The sequence below is a fragment of the Hyla sarda genome, chromosome 5 (genome assembly GCF_029499605.1).
Source record: "Hyla sarda isolate aHylSar1 chromosome 5, aHylSar1.hap1, whole genome shotgun sequence".
In the NCBI taxonomy this organism is placed as follows: Eukaryota; Metazoa; Chordata; class Amphibia; order Anura; family Hylidae; genus Hyla; species Hyla sarda.
Window position 1 is genome coordinate 165,062,945 of NC_079193.1, and position 23,489 is coordinate 165,086,433.

General features: G+C 38.9%; 1 long non-coding RNA gene across 1 annotated transcript; it reads right to left on the bottom strand.

The window, feature by feature from the left end:
* Nucleotides 1–368: 368 nt before the first annotated feature.
* LOC130273583 (uncharacterized) lies at nt 369–22,271 on the bottom strand. The gene is made up of 2 exons (XR_008844051.1): nt 22,088–22,271; nt 369–895 (listed from the first exon to the last, which is right to left on the bottom strand). It is a non-coding gene; the product is annotated as an uncharacterized LOC130273583 (long non-coding RNA).
* Nucleotides 22,272–23,489: the final 1,218 nt, after the last annotated feature.

A 23,489-nucleotide genomic window follows, 5' to 3' on the forward strand; every position in this document is an offset into this window, starting at 1 on the left:
ATGTGTATATAATGTGTAATTCACTTTTGTGTATTCCATTTATATTCTTTGTCTCGTGTCCCATCTCCCAGTGAGCTCACATTGTGTCTTCCCTCCCCAATTCTACTCTTTGAATTACGTGCCTTAATACTAATGAAGTCTATGTGACTATGGGAATAAAAAGTTTTTTGGCTCTGAGAGAGAATGAGTGTCCCTACCAAGATGTAGTTGTCTTTTTGTTTTATATGAATGTCTTTGGTGATTGTATGACAGCTCACAGACAAATATGAGGATGCTAAGAATATTACTATGACATCAGCACCAAGCCGATCAGTGACTGATGACCTATACTGTTGATAGACTATCAATAATAATGTCACAGAAACTCCTTTTAAAATGGTACAAGTATGTTTTTACTCTTTACGATAAAAAGATTTAAACACAGTCATATTCTGCAAAATTTTAGCACTGTCTCTGGTCTATTATCATTTTAGGGATAAAAAAAAGAAGTTAGTAGACTGTCAACCTATTCGGATAATTATAAAGCCTTAATGTGAGCCTAGTGGGTCTCGGTCATAACTTTGCCCCTCAACCTCCATCTTGAAAGGGCATGGGCTTGTTTCACCCCTTCCTGCCTGTATGTTTGTATGTATGTCTATATGATTGCATGAACGTGTGTTTATAATGGTTTTCCTTTCTTTCTTCTTCTTCTCACTCTCCGTTCCTTTCTTGTCCTTTCATCTTCCTCTTGATTTCCCTTATTTATTTACTGCTGGTAAAGTTATGACCGATTTCAGTGCATAGGGAAATAATGTCCACTGGTTTATGATTCCTAATGTTTACAGTCTTGGTGCTTTTGGTTGATCTCTAGGTTATTGACCAATTTTCTTCTGCGCAAGGATTTTGTTTGTTCTTCCTATTGAAAAGAACAGGAAACAAAAACATCTTAAAAGATGGCAAAATGAAGAAGAAGATTAGAGGTACTCAAAGAGGCATTTTCATTATGAAAACTTTTTATACTTTGTAGAACTACGCATAAGATGACGACATCTATCTTTAAGCGGACAGACTACTCTGTATTTTGCAGCATAGTGATACCGGACGTAAAGTGTGCTGGTATCCAGTATAGGAGATCGCCATTGCACCACTACAGCCTTCAGCTGTTCCTAAACTACAACTCCAATGATGGGAGTTGTAGTTTTGCAACAGCTGGGGGTACAATCTTTGTAATACTCTGTTTTAAAGTTGTGTATTCTCCAGCTGTGTGCCTCCAGCTCTTGCAAAACTACAGACAAAGGATGTGTGGGCATGCTGGGAGTTGTAGTTTTTCAACAGCTAAAGGCAGCACTGCTCTAACACAGTGCTAAATGCTAAACTATAACTCCCAGCATGCTTGAACAGCCAAAGCTTTCTCTGACTCCTGAATTACAAAGAATTTGATCAGACATTCAGGAGTCTGTGAAAGCTGAATGACAAACATGGTGACAGCTATGTTGATTAGCATCCAGCTTTACTAGGAACAGATAGAAAATGTATGCATAAAAACTACTGTGCAGTGATTTACAGACTGCCAGGCTGCTTCCAGATTCAGAGCAGATGAGTCATCACAGTGAGGGAGAGAGATGGACACGCCCCTTCCACAAGGCAAGAACAAAAAGCAAGTGAGCAACATATAAATTCTATTTGTAGGGATATATAGGTCCTAGACACATACAAATAATATGTACATGATCAGGATTATGTACTGAGTAATATATAACTTTTTTTTTTTTTTGCACTATGACAGGTACGCTTTAAGGTAGCAATTATCCATCAAGCCAAGAGAATGTGGTAAAGAATATTAAGATCCTAAATAGTGGTAAGAATGAAACATAGAAGGCGAGATTACAAAATGTTCAGCATAAAGAAAGCTAAAGTTAATCCATTTATAAGGTTCATTGATTGAACACACTGTGAAACGTTTTTTCTTAATCCTTTAACATGCTTTATTTTGTTTTGGACAGCACAAATATAAGGAAAATAAACTTCAGTTTGATTTAATAATAATTTTACTTATAAAACATCAACATTTTCTGTAGCGCTGTACAATAAGTTACAGGATACAGTGACATACAGTTAGCAGTACAATATTCTGAATGTATCACAAGGAAGTAGTACTATTGAAACAAGGGTATTTGTTGAAATATTATAAAAAGCCAATACCAACAAACAAATGACTATGGACACATAAGTGTAGCGTCAGTTAAGTGGAAAGGCCACCCAGTCTGGTTCTCTGTCATCAGAATTTCTTTGAACTGACATATTGTAAAGCAAAGGAGTATTATTTACCAAGCCTGAAAGCCAGATTACTTACTTGTTACATTTTTTTTTTACATTTGTGTATATGTGAGTAAATAGATATACATAATATATGGTCTTACTATATTTCACTGTATATCTTTTATTAGATGCATGGATATTATATATCATTAATGATGTAATGAAGTGTGCACAACTTGTATTGTTATTTATTTGTTGCATTTAGTAATTAAGATGTGAACACTAGCAATGTAAAATCATCTTGCACTTTATTATAGCAAATACATATATAGATGACAGATGTAAAATGAGAAGCATAGGAAGAGAACAACCTGTTCTGCAAGAATTCATTGTACTTGTAATGTGGCAAGCAGTCTCTGCTGTATGAATCTGGACTTCGAGTGCGCACACACAGAGTTCATGCGCATGCCTGGCCAATGACTGGCTTGGTCATACACACTGGAGCGATGACTCTAAGGAGTATAATGAGATTCTTGGGCAGACCGCAGTGAGTGCGCCGCAAGTCATATGACTGGGGTAACCAGAAATGGTGGTAGCGTCCTAAAAATTATTCCTATAGGCCATATAAATAGGGGTAGGGGTGGTGATCAGGAGTACCTTCTAATGGATGAGACGCTTCATTATTATTATCGGCATGACTAATTTATGCATAAACTGAATGGAGACTGCTTGTTTAGTTATAGGTACAGGAGGTTAGTATTAAGGGAAGGCTGTTATTGTACCCTGAGTTGGGGCATAACTCATATTTAACCCCAAAAATTAGCAGGAATTGTCGTAGCATATACCATTAATGGGTATGCATAGCTGTGTGACAGAACAGATTGCAAGCCTTTGAGTGACATACCGTCTAGTGTTCCTATATTATATAGCACCTTAACTTGAATGTTTAGTCTACCTTTGTGCTCTGGTTACTGAGTACCCAATACACTGGGTTATAGTGTAGGTGAATAGGAGTCCAATGAGGGGTCACTTACTTAAATATGTCCAGTAGGTCCTGAGACCTACACTGGATTTAGCAGAGGATCTTCTGGGGGACATATCTCAGGACCTACAGGACATATTTAAGTAAGTGACTCTTTGTTGGACTCCCGTTTACCCACACTATAACCCATTATATTGGGTTTAGTATGGGTGAACAGGTTTTCCTTTAACATCTTTTGTAACCAATCATATCTTGGCTGTAGATAATGCCACCCATAGCATTCAGAATGTAAATCACATGCTCACATTACAGAGGAACAAATTGCATTAGCTTGCTTGCCTGTTAAGCTTAAATAGGCTGTCTAGGGACAGAAACTTTTTTTGTATTCCGCTGGGGCGCACTAAACATAAAAAAAAGAAATTCCAATGGCTCTGAGTCCCCACTGATCACCACTACTTCCTAGATCATGTCATTATGCATGCACTTCTTGGTGGAACAATGTGCCATAGAAACCAGGAAGTGGGGACTGGGAGCCGTTACAACAGCAGCTGTGGGGGGATCAAGGTAGGTGAGTATTGCTACTTTTTTATGTTTAACATGTCCCCAGTGAAATATAAAAAAATGTTATGACCCTCGGCAAGCCCTTTAATGCTTAAAAGTGTGGCCAGAAATAGTCATACTACATAACAGTACATTAATAATTTCTCAGAATGATTAAAATATGGCTTTAGGAGCAAAATGAAAAGCATTAGCTGAGTCATGTTTAATGTAAGCCAGTGACTGTACAATGTCAGTTCAACCAGCAGGAGAGAGGCTTTGTTTCAATACTAAATCATGCAGAGGGCTGATTTGTACAGAGTAAAATCTCCGGAGGACTGAACTAAATGTGCAAATAAAACTGTAATAGATCCAAGTAGCATAACAAATACAGAATAGTAAATGTTGTTATAAATAAGAAATAACTAGCGGATAACACATGACTCATCTTTGTAGCTTGCTCTGCCTTTACTGCATTAGGCTACGTTCACATTTTATGTTATGAACACATTTGACATGCGCGCCATTGGCTTTCCTGAATGTATGAATCCATAAAGCCCCTTACATCGTATATGCCAAAATATTGTCCTTTTGTCATCAACTGGGCCAATATGTGTTAACAAACATTTTCATTTTCTTTTTTCTTTACTGTATAGGAAAGCATAGTCTGTTGTGCAAATGGATACCAGAGAGAAATGTACTGTATATTGTGCAATATACTTATATATCAGTGGATGTCAGTGTATAGCTTAGTATGCTAATAGGCAATGTATAGCTCAGTATGTTTATATTGTGACATACTTCACAGTCATCTCCTGGGGTTATATGTCAGGGAATACTATTGATGTATACTTCTACTGGAACAAAGAAACAATAAGTGAACAGAGCCAAGCATTGCTTTGTATAAAAACATTGTTAAAATTAAACACAAAAAAGAACACCGTATTAGGGTAGGGTCACACGTAGCATATACGCAGCGTATTCTCCTATGAGCAGACACACAGGACAACCTGGTGACAGCCCTGTGTGTGCAGTAATGTTTGGAGGTGGGGCCAGCGTGCCAACATGACTGTGATGCGTGGGTGCGCCTCCAAACCTCACTGCACACACAGGGCTGCTGCCAGGTAGTCCTGTGTGTCTGCTCAAAGGAAATACACAGCTAATTTGCAAAGGATAGGTGGTAAGATGTCTGATCATGGGGGACCCCTGAGATCTTGGCTGTGGCACCCCAGACATCCGGTGCATGGAGCAAACTTCAGATGACTGGCGATGCGGGGCAGAGGCTCATAATGTCATGCCCCATTTGTGACATCACGGCCATGACACCTCAATGCAAGTCTATGGGAGGGGCGTGACGGCCGTCATGCCCCCTCCCATAGACTTGCATTGAGGGGGCATGGCCATGACGACACCAGCGGGGCATGGACATGATGTCAGTAGCCTGCTCTAGACGAATGCCGAGTGCAGCAGGGAGATTGCAGCCTCATATAGCCCTGTAGGGGAAAAATTGACATTGAGTTATGACAATTAAAAGGTGAGGAGGAAAAATTGCTGCGTCTTCAAGGAGTTAAGGACAGATTGCTGCGCCACATTTTTCCACTGTTATGTTGAGGAAAAAATCGTAGAGTTTATGAACATATCAGGTCTAATGTATTGTTCATGTGTCTTTGTATTTGTTGCACCGCTTCATTTATCACGTCACTGTTAGTGCCCCAGGATAGATGTTCTGTAACTGGTAGGAAATGCAAAACTGCTGCTCCACAGTTTACTTACAGTAAGTTAAGTCTCAGACGCTTAGATGTGTAGTCAAGCTGCATTTTCCAGTTAAATGCATCTCCAGATGACATGTTGTGAATGAACCCCAGGCAATATCTAGATCACTTACTGCATGGCAAATGGTCTCATACCTCAGTGTTGATGATCTAAATTGAATAGACATGTACTTGGCTGGAAAGTTGTTAGTATTTTCAGGTTTCAAGGATGAGATTTTTTATGCAGCATTGCCTCCTTGTCCCACAATACGCAGGTTCACAACAATGTAACAATTACAGTTTCTTTTACTGGGGCAGAAAGTTAACTAGAAATTTTCGATGCATATATTTGTATATATTTCTGTATATGCTATATTTCCCAACATGACACTGGTCAATTAGATCTTTACTTAAAAAGGACCTGAGACCAACCCTCTCAAAAATAGTCATTATTATTACATTGATCACACACCAGTTTGCTGTTTCTTGATACACTATTCTGTTCCCGAGCTTTATAGTTTATCTAACAATTTAGGGAATCAGTCAGATGAATTTAATTTAAAGGGGTGCTCTGGTGGAAAACAAATATTTTCAAATCAACTGGTGCCAGAAAGTTAAACAGATTTGTAAATTACTTCTATTTAAAAATCTTTTTATTTTATTTTATAGTAATTCTTTTTGGCAATTTAAAAATAACATAACACAAAATAACAACACCCCAGGTGGGCACACCAAGAATGCCCAAGCGATGAGATAGAACGTGTACAGCTGCACAGAGGTATGAAATCAACAGGAACTGGCAGACATTACAGATTCGGAAACATCAATCACAGTCATAGATGGCGCGACCCCTGGAGTACAACAGCCCAACAAACAAGAGACACACAACCACACCCTTCAGACCTCGAGGATACTTGTTAATCAGGTTAATCCAGCATGAGATAGAAGGAGTAGTGGTGTATTTCAGAGCCATAATAATGACCTTACGGGCACAGAATAGGAGAAACCTTATAAGAATGCTCCAGCCCATTAACCCCTTCCCGCCATAGGACGTATGCATACGTCCAGCACCCGACATGTTCGAGTGCTGGGATGTATGCATATGTCCCGATGATCTCCTGCTCTGCCACGGGCAGCGCAGGAGATCGGCAGCGTAACCCAGCTGTCAATCACAACCGGAGTCCCGCCGCAGCTGCCGGGCTGTGATCACGCCAGTCCTGGCAGGATTAACCCCATGGATGCCATGATCAATCCTGATCACGGCATCTATGGTGTTGACAGGGGGAGTGCGCACCGCAATACCATCACGGTTTTCCGTTGGATGCTATGGCAGCAGGAGGTCAGATGATGACCTCCTGTTTGCCTGCTATGGAAGCCTGTGAGATCCCGCCAGAGGCTGGATTGCACAGGTTGTAGTATCTGCAGCAGATCAGGTTATACTGTGCTGCACTACAAATGTATTGCAACATAGTATAACCTGTAAAAAAAAAAAAAAAAAAAAAAAAAGGTTCTTCAATAAAAGTATGAAGTATAAATAAATTAAAAAAAAGACGCCGGCATGTTTACCTGACACGCAGCTACCCCGGACACTGTTCCGGCACTCGCTGCCTATACCCGGCGCTCTCTTATCTCGTACGATCCAGCGGACAGAATGATCTAAGACTATGTAAAAAAGTCTCCACTGATCCCTGGACACAGTTGTTTAAACGAAGAGCCGGGTGCATATTGATGCTGTCAGTCTTTGATGTTTGACTTCTAACTAGGAGTCACTGCTGGTAACCAGCCCCCCTATAAAAAAAGAGGGTACATACAGTGACATCAATTGGTGTGATATATGACTCCAGAGCATTTGTCTACTGTATACCTAAATCCCCTGAAGAAGTGTAAGGGGTAATTCTTTGTACCATACCCCTACATAGAAATGCGTTGGGATAAAGGGAATTTTTATTTACGCTGTGATAATAATTGGTATCGAGGAGCATACAATCACAGATTGGTGATGTGTTGATAACAACTACTGTCATACATCTATGTAACTTGCGTCATAGTGGACTTATAGCCCCTATCTAAGCCGCAGCTTTATGCTTTATGCACGATGGTTTTTTAAAATTTTTTTGTTTTTTTATAATTGTTGGATTAATATTTTAAGTGATATAATTAAAAGTTATATTTTATAAGGCTCCTCAGTCCTTGGTAGGGACAACCTAATATCTTCTTCATTAATTGCCGAGAGGTAACATGTATTAAGTGGGCAGGTGTATGGCCGAGACTTTTCATACATTTAGTTTTCTATGGCAGCAGGAGGTTAGATGATGACCTCCTGTCTGCCTGCTATGGAAGCCTGTGAGATCCAGCCAGAGGCTGGATTGCACAGGTTGTAGCATCTGCAGCAGATCAGGTTATACTGTGCTGCACTACAAATGGATTGCAACATAGTATAACCTGTAAAAATTGAAAAATAAAATAAAAAAAAAGGTTCTTCAATAAAAGTATGAAGTATAAAAAAAAATGCCCCTTTCCCAATAAAACCCTGTATTTTCATCAAAAAAGATCAAAAACACAAATCATATACATAATAGGTATTGCCACATCCATAATGATGTGTACTATACAACTATAATGTAAATTTTCCCGCAAGGTGAAAACTGTAAACAAAAAAAACAAAAAAAAGAAACAACAAAAAAGCACAAAATTTGCCAATTTTGGTACAAAAAGCGGAACAAAAAAGATCAAAAGGTTGCACATATCGCAAAAATTATACCAATAAACATTACAGCTCATCCTGCGAAAAATAAGCCCTTACTCAATAGCGTCGGACAAAAAATAAAAAAGTTACGGCTGTTGGAAAATGAATGGCAGAAAAATAATTTTGCTCAGAAAAGGAAAAAGAACCTAGAAAGCTATATAAAATGGGTATCGCCATAATTGTACTGATACACAGAATAAATATAACATCACTATTACTGCACAGTGTGTATACCATAAAAAAATTAAAAAAAACGCCAAAAATTTTCAAGCTTTTCACAATACTTTGGAGTTTTTCACAAAAAATGCTGCATGTGTCAACAGAAATGCACCACTTATATAAAGTACAATATGTCATGAAAAAACTATCTCAGAATCGCTCCGCTCAGAAAAAGTGTTCTAAAGTTATTACTATTTAAAGAGATCCAGTCTAATAAAAAAAAAAATAAAGTAAAAAAAGCCTGGTCATTAAGGTAAAAAAATGGGTCCGTCCTTAAAGTGGTACTCCCGTGGAAAACTTTTTTTTTTTAAATCAACTGGTGCCAGAAAGTTAAACAGATTTGTAAATAATAGCAAAAATATTTACCCAAAACCTCAAGGAAAGTGTATACATTTTTTTTAGAATTAATGGAACAGACTGTGCTTCAATTAACAGTTGTATTTATTAAAATATCACAATAATAATAAAAAATGGTAATAGTAACAAGATCCTTGTTACAGGGCCCTATGGGGGGATCTACCAATGTAATAAAAATTATCTAAAATAATTTCTGATGCCACTAATAGATTATACTGTGCGTTCACTTAATAGATATCATATATATATATATATATATATATATATATATATATATATATATCCGACAATAGATAATTCACTGTAAAATGATGAAGGATAACAGTTAATGTATAGCATTGTTGCAGAGCTATTTTTCAATGAAGATAGAAATATGAAACAATGTTGCAATATTGTCCTCTAATAAAGGAAATATAGCAGAGTTGCAGTATCCTCTGAACAAACAGTGTTGTTAGTCCCAGCAGAGTATATAAAGAATAGATAAAAGTTTGTAGGCTGTTTGCGCTGATAGATGTCTGCGCTGGCAAGTGCTGACTATGGTTATGGAAGTTAAATGTTGCCGGTGGTGATGGCAGCTGGTCCGGACTGCACCGGACCTGTTGTAAAAGCCGCCCGTCTGTATGCACAGGATTTAAACAGCGATCTCAATGTAAAAGTTATGCGCTCACCGGTATTCTGATGGAAATCAGTCCACGTTTGAGCCGGGTCTGATGGAAGACTGTAAGCCGGTTCACCGACACGCTGCAGCGCCTCAGCCTCGTGAATTCAGCGTGGGACGTCACTGGAAGCTCTGCTGGAGCAAAGGCCTCACTGGAATAGAGATGGAGCAGGGGCCGTGGATATTGTCAACCGCATATGGATCGTCTGAGAGGTATGATAAGGTACAACTGCAACTGGCGGATTAGATGTTGGTACAACAACCGCACATATAGGTGGCATCAATCACCTAGACGCGTTTCAGGGTGCTTAAATATCGACCCTTTCTTCAGTAGGAATATACATTTCTGGGAATCGACTACCTTTTATCTAGCACGGAATCAAATTGAAAAGGAAACTTGGGAAACATGTTATGGATTAAATCAAATATGGCAAATAGAAGACTGTTCACATCTCTTAGAACTACAACAATAACGGTTGTCTCTAGTGACTACAGAGAATACATATAATCATCGTAAAAAAATATTTAAATATTAAAGGAAAAAATAAAAGGAATATAGGTGAATCATAAATACACCAAATGAAAATAGATAGAATAAACTAAAAATAAAACAATGATATAAGGAATGCATGGAGATAAATAGGAAATACTGGTAATACTAGATATAGAAAAAATGAAAATATGAGTAGAAAATAAAAATAAAGATAAAAACAAAGAAATATAAAGATAAAAAATAATAAATAATAATAATAAGAAATAAGAAATGAAAATAAAATAAAAATTTAATTAAATTAAAATAAAAAAATAATGAATAATACAAAATAAAAAATAATAAATAAATAAAAAGTAAAAATAAAAATAATAATAAATGAAAATAATAAATAAATAAAAACAACAATAACAATGGATATCGAAATCAAGCAGCATAACAGAACAATGGCGCTGATTGTGGTAGCGGAGTCGACCGTGGCCAGCGCCTCTGAATTGTTCAAGGCAGTAGTCAAGGTCAAATCCGCTCCCTACAAAAATCCAAACAATTCAAAACTAGAGTTAAGTCCTCCAGGTTCCAATGTGGAAAATTCAAAAATCTTTTTGCTCTCAGCTCTGGACATTTTTCTCATGTGACTCCCTCCCCTACAATCTTGTTTTACAACCTGAAGACCAACAAATGTGAATGAGTCCACACTACTATTGTGGAACGTAATAAAGTGTGCTGAAAGTGGATGTTTAAAGTTTTTATTTTTAATGTTGTTAAGATGTTCTGCGATTCACATTTTTAATGGTCTTTTGGTGCGCCCTATGTAATGTTTTTTACAACCGCATTCAATCAGGTTGATAACCCCCTTCGTACTACACGTTATTAACTCATTTATTCTCCACTTAAATTAATTTGTGTGTGAATGTACTTCTAACGTTTTTTTGGGACCTTTTGTCTTAATACAATTCGAGCACATATTGTATCTAACGAAGCCCTTTGTACTTAACCATGAATCATTAAGTTTTTTCTGAGTTGGTGGTTTAACTGTAGGGGCTATTGTCATCCCCAAATTTGGGGCTCTAGTGAAAACTATAGGTGGGCGAATTGGTAAGGCCCAACCTATGTCATGGTCTTGTTTGATTATCCGCCAATGCTTGTTAAAAAAATGTTCTACCTTTTTATGAGAGTTGTTGTATGGGATTACTATTCTAATATTGGATTCATCACTGGTCTCTTTTTCTTTTACTTCAAAAACATATTTTCTATCCAATTGTTTAACAAAGTCTAATGACTCTTTTAAAAGCGAATCAGGGTAGTCCTTTTCTTTAAATTGATTAATCAGAGATGTCGCTTCCTCTAAAAAATTCTCATTAAGCGTGCAATTTCTTTTCAGTCAGCGGAATTGTCCCCTAGGGACATTGGCTAACCATCTTGATAGATGGCAGCTTGAATATCCTATATAACTGTTCTTTGCAGTAGGTTTTTGATAAGTATTACAGATTAGTCTACCCTGATCCACCTTTATTTCTAAATCCAGAAAGTTAATAGATTCCTGACTGATAGGGGACGGGAAGTGAAGATTAACATAATTAGTGTTAAGGTGAGAAATAAAAGATTCTAATTCAACGGTGCTCCCATCCCAAATCAAAATAATGTCGTCTATGTACCGCTTCCAGAGCACCAGGCTTGCGCCAAGATGGGGTAAGATGTTAATAAATTGGCGTAGCTTGGCGCACACCTGGTTCCCATCGTGGTACCACCTAACTGTAAATAAAAATCCCCCTCAAAATAAAAATAGTTGTGCGTCAAAATAAAATAAATAGCCTCCGTGATAAAATTAATTTGTGATGGTTTAATGTGACCTTCTTCCAAAAGTTTTTTAACTGATTTAATCCCTACATCGTGCTGTATGATCGTGTAAAGTGAAGAAACATCAAGTGTTGCTAGTACATATTTTTCAGACCAAGTAAATCCCTCAATTAATGATATGACTTGTGTGGTATCTCTCAAATAGGAGTGAGTCTTTTTTACAAAGGGCTACAAAAACCTATCCACATACTGGGATAGGTTTGAAATTATCGAACCTATCCCAGACACGATTGGACGCCCAGGGGGTTTAATAAGACATTTGTGTGTTTTAGGGAGACAGTAGAAGACGGGAAGGCATTCAGGAGTACCAATGATGAATTTGTGTTCTCCCTCATTGATAATCCCGTCCTCCACTGCCCCCCTACATAGTGTTTGTAATTGTTCACTATATGTGACAGTGGGATCCTGTTTTAATTTTTGATAAGTTACTGTATCTTCTAATTGCCACAAACATTCTGTATTATAATCTACCGTGTTAAGGATCACCACCCCACCCCCCTTATGAGAGGGGGGAAACGTGATCCCCTCCACCGTTTGGAGCTCGTTGATGGCCTGTCTTTCTCTGTATGTTAAGTTATCTTTTTGATGAGATGGATTTTTGATTTTTCTAAGGTCTTCTTCTACTAATTTTTTGAAAGTAGTAACTTCTGAACCCATCATATGTTTTGGATAAAACCAAGATTTTGGTCTACATTCAGTATATATATATTCAGATTTGTTATGTTTTTGTTCTAGAGGTTGTTTTAAAAAATATTTTTTTAAACATACAGAGCATACAAACTTCTCTATTCCTATGTATGTTTGAAATTTGTCCAAAAGGTATGAAGGTACATATTTTAACACTCTATTTAGGAGTGATTCTTGTGCCTGTGTCAGTTGATAATTACTTAGATTTATGATTGATGTGGTAGAAATCCCATTTTTTCCTATTTTTTGTGGTAGTTGTGTTGTTTTTTCGGATACTTCTACGTTTTCTATTTCTTCTACGTCATTTCTTTTTTTGGGGGTCCCTAATGTTTCTATGGCCGATGGTATTGGATGAATTTCTGCATGGGTAGTTTGTGTCCTCTGTAGTTTTTTTTTTCTGTGCTACTGTGTATACTTGGGGTTCTCTGTAAGTTGGTGGATTGTGAAAATATTTTGGTTGGTATTTGTTCTGATGATAGTAATTGTTCCTGTAATAATTTTGTTGGGGACTTTGTGTATCATTTCTTTTCCCCCCATATTTTATATAATTTGGTCTGTAAGGCAAATTTTTGTGATAACTTGGTTCCCCCATATAATGGGGTCCATTGTGTCCTGAATTTTTCCCTAAAAAAACATTGTTGTTTTCCGCTAGTGGTGTATATCTATTTTTAATTGGGATATTATACTGTGGTTCTAGGTCAATATTGTGTGTATTAGTCACTGGTTTGTTAGTTTGCCACAATAGTTTTTTGATTTTTCTAATGGTAATCTCAGTCTCAAGTCTATCTATTTTTTTGCATACAAAATCTTGTTGTTTAAGATATTCAGGGTTCTGGTCCAGTTTTTCCAGACTAGTCACTATAGACAACCGTTATTGTTGTAGTTCTAAGAGATGTGAACAGTCTTCTATTTGCCATATTTGATTTAATCCATAACATGTTTCCCAAGTTTCCTTTTCAATTTGATTCCATGCTAGATAAAAGGCAGTCGATTCCCAGAAATTGATATTCCTACTGAAGAAAGGGTCGACATTTAATCACCCTGAAACGCGTCTAGGTGATTGATGCCAACTACATGTGCGGTTGTTGTACCAACATCTAATCCGCCAGTTGCAGTTGTACCTTATCATACCTCTCAGACGATCCATATGCGGTTGACAATATCCACGGCCCCTGCTCCATCTCTATTCCAGTGAGGCCTTTGCTCCAGCAGAGCTTCCAGTGACGTCCCACGCTGAATTCACGAGGCTGAGGCGCTGCAGCGTGTCGGTGAACCGGCTTACAGTCTTCCATCAGACCCGGCACAAACGTGGACTGATTTCCATCAGAATACCGGTGAGCGCATAACTTTTACATTGAGAGCGCTGTTCAAATCCTGTGCATACAGACGGGCGGCTTTTACAACAGGTCCGGTGCAGTCCGGACCAGCTGCCATCACCACCGGCAACATTTAACTTCCATAACCATAGTCAGCGCTTGCCAGCACAGACATCTATCAGCGCAAACAGCCTACAAAACTTTTATCTATTCTTTATATACTCTGCTGGGACTAACAACACTGTTTGTTCAGAGGATACCGCAACTCTGCTATATTTCCTTTATTAGAGGACAATATTGCAACATTGTTTCATATTTCTATCTTCATTGAAAAATAGCTCTGCAACAATGCTATACATTAACTGTTATCCTTCATCATTTTACAGTGAATTATCTATTGTCGGATATATATATATATATATATATATATATATGATATCTATTAAGTGAACGCACAGTATAATCTATTAGTGGCCTCAGAAATTATTTTAGATAATTGTTATTACTTTGTTAGATCCCCCCATAGGGCCCTGTGAGGGGATCTTGTTACTATTACCATTTTTTATTATTATTGTGATATTTTAATAAATACAACTGTTAATTGAAGCACGGTCTGTTCCATTAATTCTAAAAAAATGAGCTGACCTCTGCTGTCCATTTTAGGAACTGCCCAGAGCAGCATATGTTTGCTATGGGGATTTTCTTCTGCTCTGGACAGTTCCTAAAATGGACAGCAGAGGGCCGCAGAGAGCACTGTGGTCATGACATCAGAGGAAATGCATTTCTTTTTTGGATTTCTCTTTAGTATACAGCTCCTAAAATGTACTGGAAGGATTAAGATTTTTTAATAGAAGTGATTTACAAATCTGTTTAACTTTCTGGCACCAGTTGATTTAAAAAAAAAGTTTTCCCTTTAAGGGGTCAATCAACCCCAACAGACATACCTCGTGGGACAAAACAAAGGGAAATTCAAGATGATACGCTAAGAATTGCATCACTGCCTTCAAGAAGGGCACAACACAGTAAAGCCATAAAATAAAGTGGAATTGAATAAGCATATCTCTAGCACTAACAACTGTGGCATAATACGTCAAAGCAACCTCCTTCCACTGCATGTCTAAAAAATCAGGCACATCTTCGACCCATTTCAAATAGGCTAAAGCAAACGGATCTGGACTGACTGATTGAAGCATGGCATATGCCTAAGGATTGGAAAGGATTGGAGAGGATTGGAGAGGTTGGTGGCACCCAGGGATAACTCCACCTTAGTAAAAGCCACAATCCACATCCAGGGAGCCACATCCAGGAAGCCAAATTGCGCAGAGACTGCATGTCTCAGCTGGACAGTCCCGCATATCCGCAAATGAGGGAAATGCATACCTCTTCCAAACAAGTAGATAACAAACTTGACCCCATGGGTGCTCCAAAACCCGTCCGCCTCCAATTCCTGCAGGTGATCCAAATGGGGATTCCCCACAGAGGTGCTCTAGGACAGGGGTTCTCAACCAGGGGTACGCCAAGGGTTATGGCAATTCACTGACAAATGCTGGCCATGCATTGGCCAGTATTTGTCAGCACAGAGCGTGGATTGTACACCGCAGTCGCTGCGGCAGCTCACTATATTGTACCACGGCTGGAGCTGCGGCCACAGTCACCTTAAGTAAGCTGCAGTGGCTGCTGGGCCTGATGTGTGACATCCCTGACTTTGCGGGGAGGTGCGGGCACAGCGCAGAAGGACGTCACCCATCAGTGCGGCCCTCCGACTTCCACTGAACGGGATGGACACAAGCCTGGTAAGCATGTTAAACTAAGTGTAACACCGCAGTATGGGAGGAGAGTGTTATTATATGTATCTTATATATTGGCCAGGGGGATCAGAGGGGGGCATAATGGCATAAAGGGATTAAGATTGAGGGGGTGGGGGATAATGGCAAAAGCGGATTAAGATCGAGGGGGGTGGAGGATAATGGCAAAATGGGATTAAGATGGAGGGGGTAATGGCAAAAGGGGATTAAGATGGAGGGGGGGATAATGGCAAAGAGGATCAGAGGGAGGGGGGAATAATGTCACAAGGGGATTAAGATGGAGGGGGGAATAATGGCACAAGGGGATTAAGTATCGCATTAGAAAGGTAAGCACACGCCATTATGAAATTAAGTACTTTTATGACTTATTTTGTTCGCGGGTACCCCTTGCATGTAAATTCCGAACAAACTTACGCGCGAGGGGTTCCCGCGGACATACTTTCCCCCTTTGTGGGTACAGTTGCGAAAAAGGTTGAGAACCACTGCTCTAGGAGAAAGGCCAGCTGCAGAAAGCTTCTATTTAAAAATCTTAACCCTTCCAGTACTGCCATACAGCTGTGTAGTTTTTTCGGGTCTAACCACAGTGCTCTTTGCTGCCACCTCTGTATGTGACTGGAACTGTCTGGAGCAGAAGAGGTTTGCTATGGAGATTTGCTACTACTTTTAACAGTCCCTGACACAGACAGAGGTGTCAGCAGAGAGCAATGTGGTCAGACTGGAAAGAACTATACTTTCTCTGTAGTATACAGCAGCTGATAGGTACTGGAATATAACTTTATGGCACCAGTTGATTTGAATTTTACAGTCAGAGGGTGTGTATCACGCTCCTCAATGTAAAACATTTACACCTTCTGACTGCTTAATCCCACCCGCCATTCCCATTATTGAAATTCAGTTTCCGCTTATCTGATTCCTTGAATTGTCAGAAAACTATAAACTATCTTGGGAACAGGACAGCATATCAAGAAACTGTAAAAACTGACCGAGGAGTTGGCCATAGGTCCACTTTAATACATTTGTTATACTAAAGGTTCTAAGGAAAAAAAGATAATGTATTCTAAATTCGTAGTGCATGAAGCTTCATAGCCGCGCCATAAATGTATGGCACTGTGCGCTAAGTTGCTCGCTGCAGCCCTGTAAATTTACAGCGCATGTCTTTAAAGGTTTGAGGACCAGGCCAAGATTCATTTGTGCACTTTTTATTTTTCCTCCTTTCCTTCTAAAAATCATAACGCTTCTAATTACATCAATTATTAACCCCTTAAGGACCAAGCCCATTTTCACCTTAAGGACCAGAGCGTTTTTTTGCGCATTTGACCACTGTCACTTTAAGGGATGCTTTTACTTATGAATTTGATTCCAAGATTGTTTTTTTTGTGACATATTCTACTTTAACACAGCAGTAAAAGTTCGACGATACTTGCATCATTTCTTGGTGAAAAATTCAAAAATTTCATAAAAAATTTGAAAATTTTGCAATTTTCGAACTTTGAAACTCTCTGCTTGTAAGGAACATAGACATACCAAACAAATTATATACTGATTCACATATACAACATGTCTACTTTATGTTGGCATCATAAAGTTGACATGTTTTTACTTTTGGAAGACATCAGAGGGCTTCAAAGTTCAGCAGCAATTTTCTAATTTTTCACAACATTTTCTAAATCTGGTCAGGGACCAGTTCAGGTTTGAAGTGGATTTGAAGGGCCTTCTTATTAGAAATACCACACAAATGACCCCATTATAAAAACTGCACCCCTCAAAGTATCCAAAATGACATTCAGTAAGTGTGTTAACCCTTTAGGTGTTTCACAGGAATAGTAGGAAAGTGAAGGAGAAAATTCAAAATCTGCATTTTTTACACTCACATGTTCTTGTAGACCCAGTTTTTGTATTTTTACAAGGGGTAAAAGGAGAGAAATCTTCCTAAAATGTGTAAACCAATTTCTCTCGAGTAAGGAAATACCTCATATGTGTATGTAAAGTGTTCGATCGGCACAGTAGAGGGCTCAGAAGGGAAGGAGCGACAATGGGATTTTGGAGAGTGAATTTTTCTGAAATGGTTTTTGGGGGGCATGTCACATTTTGGAAGCCCCTATGGTGCCAGAACAGCATAAAAAATCCACGTGGCATACTATTATGGAAACTACACCCCTCAAGGAAGGTAACAAGGGGTACAGTGAGCCTTATCATCCCACAGGTTTTTGAAGACTTTTCGTTAAAGTCGGATGTGTAAATGATTACTTTTTTTCACTAAAATGTTGGTTTTCCCCCAAATTTTACATTTTTACTAGGGGTAATAGGAGAAAAAGCCCCCCAAAATTTGTTAGGCTATTTCTCCTGAGTACGAAAATACCTCATATGTGGCCCCAAACTGTTGCCTTAAAATACGACAGGGCTCTGAAGTGAGAGAGCGCCATGCGCATTTGAGGACTAAATAAGGGATTTGCATAAGGACGGAACCGGATGCAAGAATGACACTTGCCTCCGATACCAAAAATACCCTATGGCAGTGTTTCCCAAACAAGGTGCCTGGAAAGTCAATCGCTGTCCGGCAATACTGGGAGTTGTCTTGCAACAGCTGGAGGCTCCGTTTTGAAAACAGTGTCATACGAGAATTTTTTTATTTGGGGGGGGGGGTCTTTGTTACCTAACTCAGTGTTTCGCAACCAGTGTGCCTCCCGCTGTTGCAAACTACAACTCCCAGCATGCACTGATAGACTGTACATGCTGGGAGTTGTAGTTTTCCAACAGCTGGAGGCACACTGGTTGCAAAACACTCAGTGTTTTGCAAACAGTGTGCCTCCAGCTCTTGCATAACTACAACCCTCAGCATGCACGATAGCCAGAGGGCATGCTGGGAGTTGTAGTTTTGCAACAGTTGGAGGTCCCCCCCTCATGTGAATGTACAGGGTACATTCACACAGGCGGGTTTACAGTGAGTTTCTCGCTGCAAGTTTGAGATGCAGCAAATTTGCCACTGCAGCTCAAACTTCCAGTGGAAAACTCAATGTAAACCCCCAACTGTGTGAATGAACCCTAAAAACATTACACTACACTACACCTACACAAAATAAAGGGTAAAACACTGCATATACACATACCCCTACACAGTTACGCCCCCCCCCACCCAAATATAAATGAAAAACATCTGGTATGGCACTGTTTCCAAAACGGAGCCTCCAGCTGTTGCAAAACAACAACTCCCAGTATTGCCAGACAGCCATTGACTGTCCCGGCATGCTGGGAGTTTTGCAACAGTTGGAGGCACCCTGTTTGGAAACACTGCTGTAGGGTAATTTTGGTAATTCTTGCATCCCGGTCCTTCCCTAATTTAGGTCTCAAATGCGCATGGTGCTCTCTCAATTCGGAGCCCTGTCGTATTTCAAGGCAACAGTTTGGGGCCACATAGTGTATTTCCGTACTCAGGGAAATTGCCTAACAAATTTTGGTGAGCTTTTTCTCCTTTTACCCCTTATGAAAAGGTAAAGTTGGGGTCTACACTTGCATGTATTGTAAAAAAAAGATTTTTTTTTACTCTAACATGCTGGTGTTGCCCCATACTTTTCATTTTCACAGGAGGTAAAAGGAAAAAAAGACCCCCATATATGGGCGTAAAATGCTCTGTGGGCACACAACAGGGCTCAGGAGTGAGAGTGCACTATGTAAATTTGGGGCCTAAATTGGTGATTTGCACAGGGGGGGCTGATTTTACAGCGGTTCTGACATAAACTTTAAAAAATAAATACCCAGATGTGACCCCATTTTGGAAACTACACCCCTCACGGAACGTAACGAGGGGTAAAGTGAGCCTTAACACCCCACAGGTGTTTGACGATTTTCATTAAAGTTGGATAGGAAAATGAAAAAAAATTTTTTTTTTCACTTGAATGCTGGTATTACCCTAAATTTTTCATGTTCACAAGGGAAAATAGGGGGGAAAAAGCCCCCCAAAATGTGTAACCCCATTTCTTCTTAGTAAGAACATACCTCATATGTGGATGTAAAGTGCTCTGAGGGTGAACTACAATGCTCAGAAGAAGGAGCACCATTGGGCTTTTGGAGAGAAAATTTGGCCGCAATTGAGGGCCATGTGTGTTTACAAAGCCCCCATGGTGCCAAAACAATGGATCCCCCCACATGTGACCCCATTTTGGAAACTACAACCTTCATGTAATGTAAGAAGGGGAACAGTGAGAATTTACACCCCACAAGTGTCTGACAGATTTTTGGAACAGTGGAATTTTTCATTTGCACAGCCTACTGTTCCAAAGATCTGTCAAACACCTGTGGGATTTAAATGCTCACTACACCCCTTATTACATTCCATGAGGGGTGTAGTTTTTAAAATGGGGTCGCATGTTGGAGGGGGGGTCCATTGTTTTGGCACCATGGGGAATTTGTAAATGCATTTGGCCCCCGACTTCCATTCCAAACAAATTATTTCTCTAAAAGCTCGATGGTGCTCCTTCTCTTCTGAGCATTGTAGTTCGCCCACAGAGCACTTTACATTCACATATGGGGTATTTCCATTCTCAGGAGGAATGGGGATAAAAAAAAATTTGGGGAGGAGGGGAATTTTCTCCTATTACCCCTTGTAAAAATTTAAAATTTTGGGAAAAACAAGCATTTTAATGAAAAAATTTATTTTCATCTACACATCCGACTTTAAAGGGGTATTCCCGGCCAAAACTTTTTTTTTATATATCAACTGGCTCCGGAAAGTTAAACAGATTTGTAAATTACTTCTGTTAAAAAATCTTAATCCTTCCAATAATTATTAGCTTCTGAAGTTGAGTTGTTGTTTTCTGTCTAACTGCTCTCTGATGACTCACGTCCCGGGAGCTGTGCAGTTCCTATGGGGATATTCTCCCATCATGCACAGCTCCCGAGACGTGACATCATTTTTCAGTTAGACAGAAAACTTCAGAAGTTAATAACTATTGGAAGGATTAAGATTTTTTAATAGAAGTAATTTACAAATCTGTTTAACTTTCCGGAGCCAGTTGATAGATATGAAAAAGGTTTTGCCTGGAATACCCCTTTACGAAAAGTCATCAAACACCTGTGGGGTGTTAAGGCTCACTGTACCCCTTGTTACATTCCTTGAGGTGTGTAGTTTCCAAAATAGTATGCCTTGTGTTTTTTTTTTTTTTTTTGCTGTTCTGGCTTCCTAAATGCGACAAACGCCCCCCAAAAACCATTTCAGCAAAATTTGCTTTCCAAAAGCCAAATGTGACTCCTTCCCTTCTGAGCATTGTAGTGTGCCAGCATAGCACTTGACGTCCACATATGGGGTATTTCTATACTCAGAAGATATGGGGTTACACATTTTGGGGGGCATTTTCTCCTATTACCCCTTGTACAGATTTTAGTGAAATGTTTTTTTTTCTCATTTACACATCTGACTTTAACGAAAAGTCATCAAACACCTGTGGGGAGTGAAGGCTCATTGTACCCCTTGTTACGTTCCTTGAGGGGTGTACTTTCCAAAATAGTATGTTATGTTATTTTTATTTTTTATTTTTTTTGCTGCTCTGGCACCATAGGGGCTTCCTAAATGTGACATGCCCCCAAAAAAACATTTCAGACAAATTCACTCTCCAAAATCCCATTGTCGCTCCTTCCTTTCTGAGCCCTCTAGCGCACCCACAGAGCACTTTAAATCCACATATGAGGTATTTCCTTACTTGAGAGAAATTGAGTTATAGATTTTGGTGGGAATTCTCTCCTTTTACCCCTTGTAAAAATTCAAAAATGGCTCTACAAGAACATGAGAGTGTAAAAAATTAAGATTTTGAAATATCTCCTTCACGTTGCTGCTATTCTTATGCAACATCTAAAGGGGTAACAAACTTTCTGAATGTCATTTTGAATGCTTTGAGGGGTGCAATTTCTATATTGGGGTCATTTATGGAGTTTTTCTCACAGAAAAGTCCCTCAAATCCACTTCAAACTTAACTGGTCCTTGAAAAATTCAGATTTAGAATTTTAAGCAAAAATTTTGAAAATTGCTGCTATACTTTGAAGCCCTCTAATGTCTTTAAAAAGTAAAAACATGTCAACTTTATGATGCCAACATAAAGTAGACATATTGTATGTTATTGCAAAAAAGGGCTGAATCCTTAAGGTGAAATGGGCTGAGTCCCTAAGGGGTTAATCGTATGGTAACAATAACACTATATTTTAATAAATATATTATATTACACTGGCGCTATGGAGTTTAGAACCATTAATGTACAGAAGAAAAAACTGAAAAGTAAATGTATACAACAGCGCTCAAAATCCTAAATGTTAAATGTAACAATAATAACGCCCATAAGTAATAAATGTGTACACATATAGTAGAAACAGCAGCAATACACGGTATGAGTAACCCTCCAGAAGGCTCCTGTATGTTGTATATGACAGTACTTGTTACGCTGTAATTAGCAGTGGTACCTGTAATTCAGTAATGTCGTACTAGTGGAGGTCCTGTGTAGAGTCAGTCCGTTCCTGTTAGACAGCGGAGCAAGATGAACTTGTAACTGAGAGAACAGCCCCGGCCGGCGGTGTGTCAATTCCCTGCGTTCAGCATACGGAATGGAAAAAGCAGCAAAGTCCTTGGCTTGTGTGACGTCACAATAGAAGCCTGAATTGACAAAAAAAAGTGCCTACGCATTATGGAAAGATCGCTTTCCTTCGTAGTTTGACATTTCTGCATATGGCAATACCAATTATGTTTAATGATTTATTTTTACCTTTTTTTTTTTTTTGTAAAATAAGAAAGGGGGATAATTAAATTTTTATTGGGGGAGAGGCTTATTTTTATATTTAAAAACTTTTTATTCCTTTTATTTGTCCCTACAGGGGACTATTTTATTATACAACCTTTTGATTGCTATGGCTGTTTAGTGCTATGCGATCTACATGAGGGACAGACGAGCACTTCATCAAATTGTAGACAGAAAACACAAAACTATGGAACTTTTAACAGCCCAGAAAAGTCTGGATATTTTAAGTGACCATCCCATGGTCCAGACTTATCAGATGTTGATGCAATCTTTCAGGACAACAATGCTCCTATCCTTACTGCTTGGTGAATTAGATATTGATATTTGCCAGATATTTACCAAACTTATAGGGTTTTTTTTTTTTTTTAAATAAACCGATGCCAGAAAGTTAAACAGATTTGTATATTACTTCTATTAAAAATTCTTTATCCTTCCAGTACTTATTAGCGGCTGTATACTACAGAGGAAATCTTTTGGGATTTCTTTTCTGTCACTGCCACAGTGCTCTCTGCTGACACCTCTGTCCATTTTAGGAACCGTCCAGAGCAGCATATGTTTGCTATGGGGATTTTCTCCTGGTCTGGAAAGTTCTTGACATGGACAGAGGTGTCAGCAGAGAGCACTGTGGTCGTGACAGAAATAAAATCCAAAAAGAAGAGAATTTCCCCTGTAGAATACAGCAGCTGATAAGTACTGGAAGGATTAAGATTTTAATAGAAGTAATTTACAAATCTGTTTAACTTTCTGGCATCAGTTGAATCAGGAAAAAACTTTTCCACTGGAGTACCCCTTTAAATATCATAGAGCCTGTGTGAGGCATTCTTGAGAACAAGGTTAGTTGAAGAGTGGAATAAAATTGATATAAAAGTGATATTTGTAAATTCCTCAACATATATATACTAGCTGAGTACCCAGCGTTTCCCGGTTTTTACTTCCTAATCCTTGTTGTGGAGGAAAATCAATAGAGGAAGCTTTTGACTTCATATCCTATCCTCATATACTGTTGTCATATCCCAACCCTATATCCCGACCTTGTATCCCGACCTCCTATCCCGACCTCTTATCCAGAC